The sequence below is a fragment of the Manacus candei genome, unplaced genomic scaffold, assembly GCF_025592945.1.
Source record: "Manacus candei isolate 608988 ecotype Guabito, Panama unplaced genomic scaffold, ASM2559294v1 h1tg000153l, whole genome shotgun sequence".
Taxonomy (NCBI): Eukaryota; Metazoa; Chordata; class Aves; order Passeriformes; family Pipridae; genus Manacus; species Manacus candei.
In genome coordinates, this window is record NW_026138201.1 from 1,721,497 (window position 1) to 1,735,118 (window position 13,622).

At 43.3% G+C, this 13,622-nt stretch overlaps 1 protein-coding gene across 12 annotated transcripts in view; it reads left to right on the forward strand.

Moving 5' to 3' along the window:
- The window catches only part of SHISAL1 (shisa like 1), a 229,477-nt gene that overhangs the window by 112,156 nt on the left and 103,699 nt on the right, over positions 1 to 13,622 (forward strand). The gene's annotated exons all lie outside the window — the stretch shown is intronic.

A 13,622-nucleotide genomic window follows, 5' to 3' on the forward strand; every position in this document is an offset into this window, starting at 1 on the left:
ATCAAAAAGGCTCTCCTAAACCCGAGGTCATGACAGGTGGTAACTGCATTTGAACCGAAGCATTCAATGTCATTTGATGGAAACCTTGTAATCATTTTGCATTTTCCTACACAAGTGACAAAAGTAATTTTCCCTGTCTGGGTTTCAATGTTTGGGCTTTTTTTTTTATTTATTTTTCTCCCTGCCCCTTCTATTTTCTACACTAGCAAAAGATAGATGGTTAAGGCAAAGGAGGAAGAAAGGAACAAACATAAAACCATTTGTTGGTTATTCTTGGCAAAAGCATGTAACCAATTATTTATTTTTTATATATGACTTAAAAAAATGTTTAGAAGAAATTATGAAACCTCAAACTAGCTAAAACTCTGAGCCCACTGACAAAAGAACTTAAAAAAAGGAGGAAACTCAGACTGAAAAAGACTTTTTAACCAAGTATCATCTTTTTATTTGGTTTATTTCCTTTGCCACTTTTTTTTTTTTTAACACGGTGTTTTAGTCAAGAAGCTTTTTTTAAGTGATGGAGATGTGTTGCATTCTGTTATGACACATGGCAATTTATAACTGCTTTCCATTCCTCGTAGATACACTTCTCTTCCATATTTCACTTGTACCAGTAGTTATTGAGAATAAAGGAAATTGGACAGCGTTGAGACGTATATTGTAAGCAGAATGGGGGATTTCATTTCAATGAAAAGCCACTTCTGTGATTTAAAGAGCAAAAGTACAGCTGTCTCGTGCCTTTGAAATTCTTTGACAAGTTCAGGAAGGTTTTTTTCAAAGCCATCGGAGTTGATGGGAGTCTTTGCCCTGGCATTGATGTGCTCTGAGTCAGGATCTCAGGCCAGAGATTTCCTCTCAGTTGTACCGATGTTGTGCAGCCCTTAATTAAATGGAGACACTCCAATATGCAGCAAACCACCCACAGGCTCCCAGGGCAGCAATAAGGGTCTTAATACCAAAAAGGAATAATGGTTGCAGCTTCCTCAGCTGAGCTCTTTTAAAGTCATCCCGCATCCAGGAGGTATTTTGTCCCTCAAAGCACTCAGTGTTGGTTCAGTCCAGTGCTGTGTAATTCTCAAAACTTCCTGTTTTCATCCAGCAAAAAATGTTGTTTGTATCAAACAGGGCTTAGGGAAGCAGAGGAAATGCTTCCTTCAGCCTCTGCTGTCTGATATGTGTTACACAAATTTCCCTTTGCTGTATAAAGTCCTTAAGTCTAATATAGGGTGCTCAGGGTGCAGTAACACTACTGAGTGCCTTAAAAAGCTTCTTTACTGCTCACTGTCATCACAGAATCTTCAACCCTACGTATCCAAGCCACAGCACATCCTCTTTCTGATAGCTTCTTTTCCCTACCTCCACATACCTTATTTTTTTCATTCTACCAAATTCCACTGTTTCTACTGGAAAAGGTGCTCAGGTGGCATAAATCACGCTCATATACAGTATAAATCATGCTTATATAAAACTGCTTTCTTATTTCCATATTCATAATGATGCTGAGGAATAAGGAGCCATTAAAGCCAAAGCTAAATGGGAATATTTCAGATTTATAAGCGACATATTTTTCGGGTCACTAATAGTGTGCAGTACTTCTTATCAAGCAGTGCTGGGAAATTAGAAATTTGCATGAACAGCCTTGCTAATGACTTACTCTCATTTCCCACCCCCTCCCCAGGAGCTCTGAATCCATAGAGTGAATTAATTATCTCTTGACTGCAGCCAGTAGTTTGGAAAAGGAACTTTGGACTAGTCAACATTTTCCTGATTTTGTTTACCAGTAATTGTCAGTGACAGAGCTTAAGAAGCAAGAACACTTCACTGCTAAGCTTCCCACAGAAAAAAAAAAATAAGTATCTGGTCCTTTTGATATAAGTTCAGGCTGTCAAGGAGAAGTGTAAGCTGGAAGCCACAAAATGTTATGCAATAAAAAAAAACCACCCAAGAGATGGTTTACAACTGTGAAACATAAGTGGGTTGAATAGTACTTAAAGTACAATTATATTCTGAGAAGTGACTTTGGGAAAAAAAGTCATGATCTGACTGAAGAGTTCTGTTCCTCAGACTCATCTTAGTCCTGTCCTGATCTAGACCAAAGATATGTGTAATTTTTGAGTCACTTTAAAAATCTTTCTTTTCCTAGCATATAATTCAAGGCATTTACTCAGTGTTTTAGCATGAATGAACTTAACACTGATAAAAACTGATGAGTGCTCCAAGCTAAGCAGTGCCAGTTCAAGTCCTGGTATTCTCCTGCTGTTATTTGTACCTTTGTACACAGAAGTATCTGCAGATATATATCATACAATCATAGGATGGCCTGGGTTGGAAGGGACCTTAAAGCTCATCTCATTCCACCCCTGCCATGGGCAGGGACACCTTCCACTAGCCCAGGTTGCTCCAAGCCCCATCCAGCCTGGCCTTGGACACTTCCAGGGATCCAGGGGCAGCCACAGCTTCTCTGGGCAACCTGTGCCAGGGCCTCACCAACCTCACAGCCAAGAATTTCTTCCTAATATCTAGACACACCCTTAGGCACATTCCATTCCTGACCTTAAAGAGTTTTTTCAACACTTTAAATAGAAATTGCAATGAGACATTCCTCAGTTTTTACATTGTTATTAAAAATAACAGTGCACTGAGTGGCTATGATAAGAGATGCCCACTATTTACAAAGCATTTTTGCAGTTATCTGGTAGTTCAAGATTCTGAAAACACTTGAGAATCTCTGGGAAGTAAAGTTTAATTCAGCTTCTTGGCACATGCAATTAGTTGCTTGCCTCAGCTACTCCTCAGAGGAATCTGTTGCATCCAAATGAAGCTTCAGCCAGCACTTCTTTGGTCAGGAAGGACATCAACCTGTTGGAGTCCAGAGGAGGGACACCAAGGTGATCAGAAGGATGGAGCACCTTTCCTATGAGGAAAGGCACCATTATGTTTAACAATGACATGACAACTGAGGATTGTATCATTGAAATTTCCATCTAAAGTGTTGCAAAGACTCTTTAAAGCCAGGAATGAAACATGTCTTAAGTGTCATTTCTCAAAGTTCAAATAAATGAAGAGACATTCAGCTGAGATTATTGAACCCTACTGCACATAAGCTGTTTTATTCTTTTGAGAAGGCAAGTTAAATCTGGCAGATATATTGTGTGAAATATTCTCTTGTAAGATGTGGGCAGCAGTCCTGTCCTGTCCAAAGCCTGGGAAGAACAAGTAGTGTGACAGAATTACCCCTAACAGTGTTCTTGGTGCCTTCAGGTCTTCTGTTCTGTTTACCACCTTCTTTTCAAGCAGAAAAGTACCAGTCCAAGTGTTAAATCTCCTTTCTACATAAACTCCATAATGGCTCTGTTTGCTCCAGTAGGAAATGGGGCAGGGGAGAGCAGGAATGAGCTCTGTTGAGAGAGATCCCTGAGACAGCAGCCCTGCCAAGTGCAGGTGCTCCCAGCCGTGCCCACACCTCCCTGCCATCTGTTCCTGGAGCTGCCAGACCTCGGAGGCAACACTTCTCCTGCCCCATTAACACAGCAGGGTGCACCTAGAGGGCTTGAGTCAGCACACTGGGTTTTTTGGCAGCAGTTCCTGAAGGCACAGTCCCCAGGCAATGTACTTCTAAAGCAAATGCAGGTGACTGTGAGACATGGAAAGCCTCCTTTTTCCGTTCACAGGGGTGGTGGCAAAGGTGTCTGTGCAGGGCAGAACAGCCCTCCTGGGAAGGCTCCTCCAAGGGGACAGCGTGGGGAGCTTTCCCTGACCATGTAGACAGAGGGAAATTAAGGTTACCTGAAGGGAATTGCCAGTTTTGAACTGGCAAGTCATGGTAGCCCACAGCCACCCTATTCTTCCTTCCCCTCTGCTCATTCAATTTTAGCTCTTCTTCCTCACATGGGTTACTCACATCTCTCTGAGATGCCCTCATTTCATCCCTATACATTGGCCTTTTCAGGAAAAAAAAAGGTCACCACAGATTACCTGAGCTCTGCAGGTTTAAAGCAGTTTAAAATTGTGATTTTTTGAGAGCACTCTTACCTCTTACCTGGACATATCTACAGGACTGAGGTGCTTTGTGCCTTGGTGCTTGAATTCCACTGGGCAGGTATTCCCATAGTCATACTGGGCCATATTTGTAATCCCAATGGGGCTATAAGTCAGAGGAGAGAGATCCCTGCACTTCAGACAGGTATTCCAGCCTGTTAAACTTGCAGTCCCAGCTTGGAATAAGTTTGTGGCAGCAGTGAAGTGCTACCAAATAAACCACTAATTGCAAACCCAGCTCTCCCACTTCACTTCTTCCCACTTTCCAAATAAAAGGAGGGGTCACAGTTGAATTTCCATCCTCTGCCAAATGAAAGACCACCTCGAAGCAAGAGGCATCTTCCTGAAGAGTGATGGCATTTTCTGAGTGAGCTGAAGCCTTCAGTTTATCTCTCAGCACAGCAAAGCACAGTGACACAAACTGCTGTACTGGTGACTCATCCAATTTTTGTCCAGGTGCAGCACTCACCACCTTTCCCTCATCTCCTCTGTAGACAATGCTGTTCCTGCTGTTTACATGTAGATTTAACTGTTTGGTAGCCCAGGTGAATGAAACAACCTGAATGCAAAAAGAAAAGTTGGTACAGTTATGGGTTTATTGGCTCTTTATTCATGCTAAGCACTACACAGTCCTTTCTCTGTTCTTACACCCATGCATTTCTTTCTCTTCCTCTTCCTTGCTTTCTTTTCTTGTCATCTTCACACAGTTTTCATGCTTCTGACTGTGTGAGTAGACTGTGTTCAGTCTATTATGTGTACATACCATGTAATTCCATAGAATAGCAGCAGTATAATTATAATTTTCAACAGAAAAACACTGGCTGAGCAGACAAGACCCCAGGAACAGCCTGGGTGCTGTGAGCTCACCCACACACTCTCCTCCACCATGTTTGGGTCTTTCCTCAAGAGGAAAAGTGTCTTATCAGTCACGTTCCCCCTCTCCCAAAGGCAAACAATCAGCATCTCCTCTGATCTAAATCAGGTGTTTCACTTAACTCAGGAATTCACCAACAGAAACAAAAACAATTCCAGCACTAACCAAACAGTAACAAAACAAATTTGTTCACCAACATTATGTTTTCTAAAGCCACACCCGAGCCGTGCTGACCTTCAGAAGTTTGTGTAGGTGTTGCACCATATATTTTTATATTGCTGTCGCCCCCTCTCTTAATTGGGTCTACATATGTACTTCTGTCCTTGTAGGGTTTAACAGTGCAGCAGTGCCAGCCCCTCTGTTTCTCTCAGGGAGTTAACAGCTCTCATTAACAGCTGGTGGACTATTGCTGCAGTGCCCTATTATCTTATCTAACAGAGGATTTTTGTGGCTATATTTAGTTTAATTGAAGAATGTCCTAGAAAAGGATTAATGACAGTTTTCAATATCAATACACCAGTTCCCATACAGAGAAAATTTTAAAAAGAAAGGAGAGGGGGGAAAAGAAGTTGCTTGGAACCAAAAATTACTTCTGGCAATTAAGATCCTGGAGCATTTTGCTGCTATGTGGCTTGTACCCAGACACTTGCTGATATAATCCATCACTAGACCCTTTTCTTGTAGTCATTTTGAAACTAATGGTCAAAATCTTCACTTCTGTTGCATAAGTATTTATTTCCTTCAGTAATCCCATCAAAATGACATTAATTCCCCACAGAGGGAACGTGTTTACCGTGTATCACAAAATCTGACTTCTAGATAAAAAAGCCTTGCTTTGCCCTAATCCTGTGAGAAGTGTTCTCTTCAGAGTTAAAAGCAGCAGAAATCCAGCACAGATTTTTTTACTGGTAGGAAGTAACTTTCCTGGCAGGAAGAAAATTGCATTTTCATTACCAGGATTCAAAATGGGTTGTTTTACAGTGTCACGGGGAAAATTAAGTTGGAAAGGACTTGAGGAGGTTTCTGGCTCAGGGTCAGCTCTAAGATCTCGGGGCATGTCTTGGCAGCATAAAGTATCAGGCAGAGAGGAATTTAACCCATGGGGTGGGGAATCGATGCAGGGCCTTGCCTGGGTTCATTGACTGGATGAAAAGAAGTATTTTATTAATGTGGCTCTGCTGTTTCTGGCTCAGAGCAGCCTCTCCCTCTTTCATTTTCTAATGCCAGCAGCTGTGAAGAGGTGCTGGTGGAGACACTGCTCCTCACACCTGACTGCAGTGCCTTCTCCCAGTAGCTGACACCATAACTCTGGATAAAATACATTTCTGGATCCATGAGGCAACGTGCATTTGGCTGGGCAAGGCTGGTACTGGCTGGCCTTCATAGGTTTGGACACTTTTCATAGCTTCTATGGAGAGAAATCTGCAACTCTCTTAGTCCTGAATACTCTGGAATTGTTGCTTTCACCTTCTTTATTTGTTTTCCCCGAGAGCAAGGCCAGTTTTCCTGCATTTTGTGGGCTTTCTGAACAACACCTCCCATGCCAGCCAGGTTTTAGCTCATGAACCTCACATACCTCAGGGAAGCTGCGTTATCTGCAGCTGAGTTTATGCTGCAGGACCAGTCACGGTGTCCTCCTGTTGCCGACTCGTTTAGGCTCCTCATGGCTGCATTTTCCAGCCCAGCAGGTGCTGAGCTATTCTCCTTCCCTACACGGAGGCAGTTTTCCCCCCCTGCTGCTCATACTTAGCAGGGGATGGATGAAAGCACAATGAAAACTGTTTGGACACTTGGCGATTTAAGAGCCTTGCTGTGAAAATGTCACCTATCCTAATCCTTGAACCTCACAAAAGGAAGCCCCCCTGCTGAAAACCTGGCCAGGAATTGCCACTGGTGGTCTCATCCCTTCTCAGTGGAGCTGTGCTGCTTCCCTGTCCCTTATCCAGCCCAACACTTCCCTCCTTAATGTCACTTCAAGGTGCCAAACACCTTTTATTTCATTGTCTAAACAATTAACACACCCAGCCTAGCACAGAGAATTCTGCTCACTTGCATTGGCACTTGGTGGTTGTGTTTAGCTCTAAAGGCTGTTCCTTCCACCTCTGAATTTAGGCAGAGCTTTCGTGCCCAAAGTCTTGCCTAGTTTGTGTTCCCCTGTTAGCTCTGGAGTTTTCAAGGGGTGCAGTCCATTTAACATCACCTGAAAACAAAATTTTGTGGTATTACATATTGCTTTGCCTTCAAACCCTTAAAAAAAAAAATCCCTAAACTGCTCTTAAAGTCGTGTTGGAGTGTTTGTTTATTACCAAAAAACCTAGAAAACAGCTCATTTAAGAGTATCTGTTATTATTTCCTAAAACAACTGTTCCCAAAATAAATGGTTTCCATTTTTGGGGGGCCACTGCTGGGTCATGTTTTCACCTCCCCATTGAGGGCACTCATCACCACCGAGTCACACAGTAAACCTGCCTGCCAGAAAGCACCAAAACCTCACCCTGAGCCTGAGCTTGTTCTCACACCACAACTCCAGTTCTTACCTTTGAAACCTTGAAGTAATTAGACAAGTGTGAACGATGTAATAATAGACTTATGGTCATGAGAGCTCTCACTGTCAGGGTATTGCTTGGATTGTCAGGGTATTGCTTGGATTGTCAGGGTATTGTCAGGGTATTCCCAGCTTTGCAAGGGTTTTTATTGCACTTCAGAAGTTAATACTGCCTGGAGAAAAGCCTGGAACTCAACGTGAAAATAGTGATTTGCTTTGTGAATCTTGGGCTTTTCACTGGTTGTCAGTAAAACACGTTGCTTTGGTGGGAAACAAACCTTCTTTAAGATTTAAGCTCACACAAAGGTGCACTCTGTGCATCATGAAGGCTTCCTGGACCCCAGAAGAAAAGAGCTGGGATTGAGTGACATCTCTGTGGAAGCTATTTGGATCAGCTGCCTTTAAAAATCTTGATGTGATAATAACCCTGATAGTCAGAATGCTTATCCAGCTACATAAATATGAATGTGAGCCCTACATTCAGGCATAAATAACTCTCTCTATTCCTGGAGTTTTCTTCTGAGCGTTGTCAGCTAGGGAATTAAATTATCCATTTATTTGTGATGCTGAAGCAAGGCAAGACAGGGGATGGTGAAGATGAGAATATGGACATTAATTGTCCAAGTTCTCTCTTCCTGGAGGATAATGGACTTTAGCTGAAGAATCACCAAGAATTAAATTATTCCAAGAGATACAGAAATTTCCTCTCTCTCTGTGGTGACCAAGTCCTAGCTGTGCTTCACAGGAGTTGGCTGTGAAGTTGTTATCTCCCAGAAGGTACCCACAGGATAAGACTCCTGGCAATTAAAGCCCGACTCCCTGTCTCACCATGTTTGTGCTGGCAGAGCAGGGAGTGTTGTGAGTGAGTGGGTGGCAGGAAATGTGAAGGATGAGCTGTCAGGGAGTTTGGTGTGAGTGGGCTGCCTTCGTGTCCCTGAATTTGTCTGTCCACACAGCAGCTTTCTGGAAGCTGCAGCATTACACCAACCCTTGGCAGTTGGCAGTGACCCTTGAGGGAACAGGAACAAGCTGGACAGGATCAAGTATAGTAGTTTATATTTTCTCTTTCCAACCCATTTTCTGTTTCCCACACAGGGGGAGATGGCAGTGACGTGTATAAGGTTCTTCTGGGGAATTACATGAGTCTTTTGGGGAACCTGTGCAGGTGCAGACATTCTTTGCCCCCTCTAAGGAATAGGGGAGGAACACAGTCTGCCTGTAGCTGTTGATGTGAAATCCTGTCCTCTGGAGAGGATGTTAAATGCACAAAAGTGATGTCTGCCTAACAGACAGCAGTTTTTCACGGAGCTACCAGCAGCAAGATCCACTCTGTATCCATTTCAAATAAATGCAAGCTATTAGATTAAACAATGCTAAGCAAAGGCAAAGGGGGATAATTTTAAAGTCATGAATTGCTCTATAAATGTCTGTTATCCTCAGCAAGGCTTTTATGCCAACACCAAATGCCATACAGTAGAGCAGTGTTTGTTTGTTTCCTTCTGCAAAGGCCAATTCTCAAGGCAAGACAAATGACAGATGAGCAGATCCTTGTAGCCAAATATTTGCCAAAAGGAAAATCAATCTTTTTTTCTTTTCTTCTCCTTTCCCCCCCCCCCCACCCTTGTCTGCAACAGTTCACTTCCAAGCTAAGCAGAAGCCTGAAGTAATGTCCCTTATTCCCTGTGCCCCTGCTCAGGCAGTGTAACACCTCCTGCAACAGGTCAGGCGCTGTTCTAGGAACTCTGGTTGATTTATGTGGCCAATAACCCGGCCCATAATAGTAACAAGTCCCCAGACACTCCTTTTGAACCATTATCAAAAGGTGAGTCATGGAAACCATCCTGCCCCCGACCTCCCCTCGCAGGGTGCGTTTCTTCCTTGGAAGCAGCACTTCTTATCCCTTCAGCATCTCCATCAGCTCCCCCACCTAGTGCAGGATCCAGCTGCAGGTGCCTCCAAGCCAAGCAGGAGGCTGGAGGCTGCATTTAACCAGCTGTGCTGCAAAGGGGTAGATGATTCAGGAAGCCTTTTTTCCCCTCACCTCGTTTTAGCGCTGCCCAATTCCATAGAACCACTTTACAGAAAGGAAAACATGATGTGGTTCAGCCTGAGCTGTGCTCCACGTGCAGTGGGAGCGTGGGAAGGGGCAGGTGACTGGCTGATGACACACTCAGCAGTGTCACCAGGGTCAGTGGAGTCCCAGCTGCACCAAGATGAGCCAAACCAGGAGGGTGAGGCCTTCTCGAAGCCAAACTCACTAGATCTCACAAGCTCAAAGGTGAACGAGTGAGGCTTTGCACTTTTACCACCTGCACTGCTCAGCTCTCAGAATTAAAGCAATTGTTGCAGTTACTAGAAAGCGGTGGGAGGGGGGGAAAAAAAGCAAACACAACCCCCCCCTGTAGCTTTGTCTAATTTCTGTGTGAGTTGGAAATGTCTGCTGAGTTTCCCTTCTTATAAAAGGCAACCACTCCTATCTCACAGGTTAACCTTGCAGACATTTTATTTATGGCATCTAATGAATCTGCCATTCTAAATTTCTTCTGGAAAGCAGGACAAGGGCAGGGATGTGCTTGCCAAATGCAGATTAATTCAAGGTATCAGCAGTACATCCAACCCATTTGTAGTGAAATGGCTTAATACTAATCCCATCATTAGTAGTGTAATTCTCTAAAAAAGTATGAGAGAGAAGGCAGTTAAGAAGAGCAAAGTTCCAGGGTTTAGAAGTGAATCTTATGAGCAGTAATAGCCTTGTAAAGCTGTTGAAATTTAATTAGGAAGATGCTGATAATGTAACATCACCTATAGAACCTGTGTCTCTGTGAATGAGCTGAACACAGGGAGCCAATCATTTCTGTTACCACCTCTTTGGAAATGTCTGGACAGCTTTGGGTGCTCCTTTGCATATCAATTTACCCAGGTTTGATTTTTAATTAACCCTTAGCAAGTTGCCTTTTCCACAAATAGCTGCAAAGAAAAGAAACAGAGCATCCTCTCTGGGCCCTGTGAACACTCAACCAAGAATGAATGTCCTCTATGCAGGGCTGGGTATTATCTCTTGTTAACCCACCCATACATACAATATTTTAAAAAAAAATAGGATGGAAGCTTCATACAATATATACTGGAAAATACCCACAAAATATACTAAAAAATATCCCCAAAATTTTCCATGGTGTAGCTCATAGGAAACATATGCCATACAGTGAAGGAAATCTGGTTCAACACATGATGCTTCTAACCCGAATAAGTGAGTTAAGACCTTGCCATCACAAAAACAAGCTGTATTTTTATTGCCTTCTTGCATTCAGGTTGTGTAATGCCTTTTTGTTTTTTTATTTTTAGGATGGTGATACTGGGCTAAGCGTTGTGAGTTGGATTCTGGGTCTGCCACTCGGAAATGATTTTTATATTTTATCAAATGGTGATTTGCAGAGAAGCTTCCCTTCCTGCCAGAGCTCTGCCACACGCTCCCATCCCTCTCCTCCACTCCTGCTTGGAAGCAAACACCTCTGAGCTGGAGGCAGAGTGCCCTGTGTGAGCGTGTGGCAGGGTGGGAAGGGATTTTGGGGGCAGCAAACAAAAGGGCTGCACTAACTATCCCTGGGGCAGGCACAGACACTTCCACGGGGAGGGAGTGGCAGAGCAGAGCAGTAAAAGCAGCACCATGGAACAGTTTGGGACCTGGTGGGGCCTGACTTGAAAGCACAGCAGTGGTGCTGATAGATTTGCCAACGTGCAGCTGTTGAAATCCTACTGAGTTTTAGGGTCTTTTACACGCTGTTTAATTACTTTAGCAGTGCTCTGTTCCATATTAAAATAATCCTTCTCGTGATCGTTGGCAATTGCCCTTCTCTGTTTTGGTTCAGTAATTATTTATTTCTGCAGTAAAGGAGGAGGCTTGATTCTGTTCCACTTGGTGCACACCCCTGTCCCTACCTCAGAAACTCTGCAAAAGCTATACTTTTCCTCTGGCACTAATGTCACCTCACCCCAACTCTGATAGGACAAGAGAAGTGGGATATTGCTTTATGACTTACAATTGTTAAATTACCCAGCTTCACGAATTTCTGCTTGCATCTGTGTTCAGGAACTTTTTAATCCACCCAAACCAAGAAGCAAAATCAGCTTAAAAGAACTAAGCACTCATTTAGCATATGTAAAAAAAAAGGGCTATGAATTACCATGGTGCCCAGCTGATGTGCAGTGACATAAATTTCAGTATTTGATTTGCTCTGAATTATATGACCACTTGTCTTAGCAGTTTTGTGCTGAGGTAACTATTACAGGTCTCTGCATAATTATATATATTTATTTATAAAAATACATAATACTTATATATAATACATATTGTAATAATACCTACTATATATTTATGATATACTATTTATTGTATGTGTTATAATATAATAAATATTCACATGTCCACAGTTATATTGTTACAAATCTTAGTGGGAACCTTTCAGTATTTGTCTTCCTTTACCCTATAATAGTAATAATTAAAAACAAACAAACAGAAAACAAACATGAAAGAGGGCAGGTTTAGATTGGATATCAGGAAGAAATTCTTGGCTGTGAGGGTGGGGAGGCCCTGGCACAGGTTGCCCAGAGAAGCTGTGGCTGCCCCAGCCCTGGAAGTGTCCAAGGCCAGGTTGGATGGGGCTGGGAACAACCCGGGATAGTGGAAGGTGTCCCTACCTCTTTTTGTTTGTTTGTTTGGGGTTTTGTTGTTGTTGTGGGGTTTGATTTTTTTTTAATGTTTTTATGGAGTTTAGCTCTCTACAAATGGAGACTGGTTGGTGTCCAGTTCAGTGTTTAGCCTCCCACATATCAGACACCACACAGTTAAGCTCACACATACCTAGCAGCTTAAGGAGATTTTCTAACAGCTTGATTTTCTGTTCTCTGTGTCTTTGCTGTGGAGCAAGGTGCTTTGTGTGACAATTAGATGTTATGAGGCCTGCTGTGTCTAGACTGATGAGTCCCAGAGGACTCCCTTTCACCTAAACGGTGCCATATAAGCCACATTTCTGTGTAACGTGCTGGGACTGAGGGGTGATCTCTAACCCCTCCTGAACACCAAAGCCAGCTTTATCCCCACTTTGATTCTCCCCCCAGCTTGGACAGGTGCCATCCCAGTAGTAAATCCTTTGAAGCTGTGTCCAGAAACACTTGAGAGGTTTTAGAAAGGGCCCCAAATACTTCCCTCCTTGGGTAGCGCTGCTGTCTCTGCCTCAGCAACAGAGCCTCTGAAAGCTCTGTTCACCTTCCTGAAAGGCAAGTTACGTTGTTAATAATGCATAAATTAATTTTTCTATTACTGACTTAAGGAAATAAAATTTTAAACACTGCATTAATGTGGGATGTGTGAGATGGAAGGTGCTTAGAGGAAACTCATTAAGACTCGCCGTCTTTCATGCTGCCTCCATTTCATATCAGTGGTCACAAGTAATTCTGACCAAACCTTCTTTTACCAGATTTTGTCATTCCCAACAGTGACAGGAACCACTGCCAGCAGTGGCAGCAGCTGTGCAGGTGAGCAGAGGAAACCTTTTCGTCCTATAATCCGTGTTTGAGCACAGCAGAGGGTTGAGACCTCCCCCAGCCCTGATTCTCTGTGCATCTTGCTCTTTCTAGGACATCTCTTGCAGGGCTGTGCAGCCTCACCAAGCTGCCTGAGCACTTCAGGCTTTTCACTTTGTGCTGTTAAATGAATTGGGATTCAATTCCAGCTGCCACAGCTGCAGCAGAACACAGGCACAGCACTTGGAAACACTTTGTGTATCACAGTTTGAGAGCCCCTGACACAGAGCAAGATGAAGTCAAGAGCTGAAAGCTATTTCAGAGACTGTATTGATTCCTGGGTTTATTTAGGAGGAGTTGGGCCTGGTGGCTACTGAAAGCAAGAGAAAAGATTCCCCTTCTGCAGACAGTACAACAGGGTTCTCTGGGTGAGGGCTCTGCCAAACTGGTGGCTGTGCAGCCCAAACCCTCTCATTCACAGAGGAGCAACACCATGCATGGTACAGACAGCAGGAGCTTTTCCCTCTCTTGCCAACATGCTGCATTTCACACCCAAAGGGCATCATTTGCTGGGAGAGGAAGTATTTTCCATGCATCCTAAAAGCAATCCTGAGTATTAGCTTGATCCTTTGTTAGATTTTA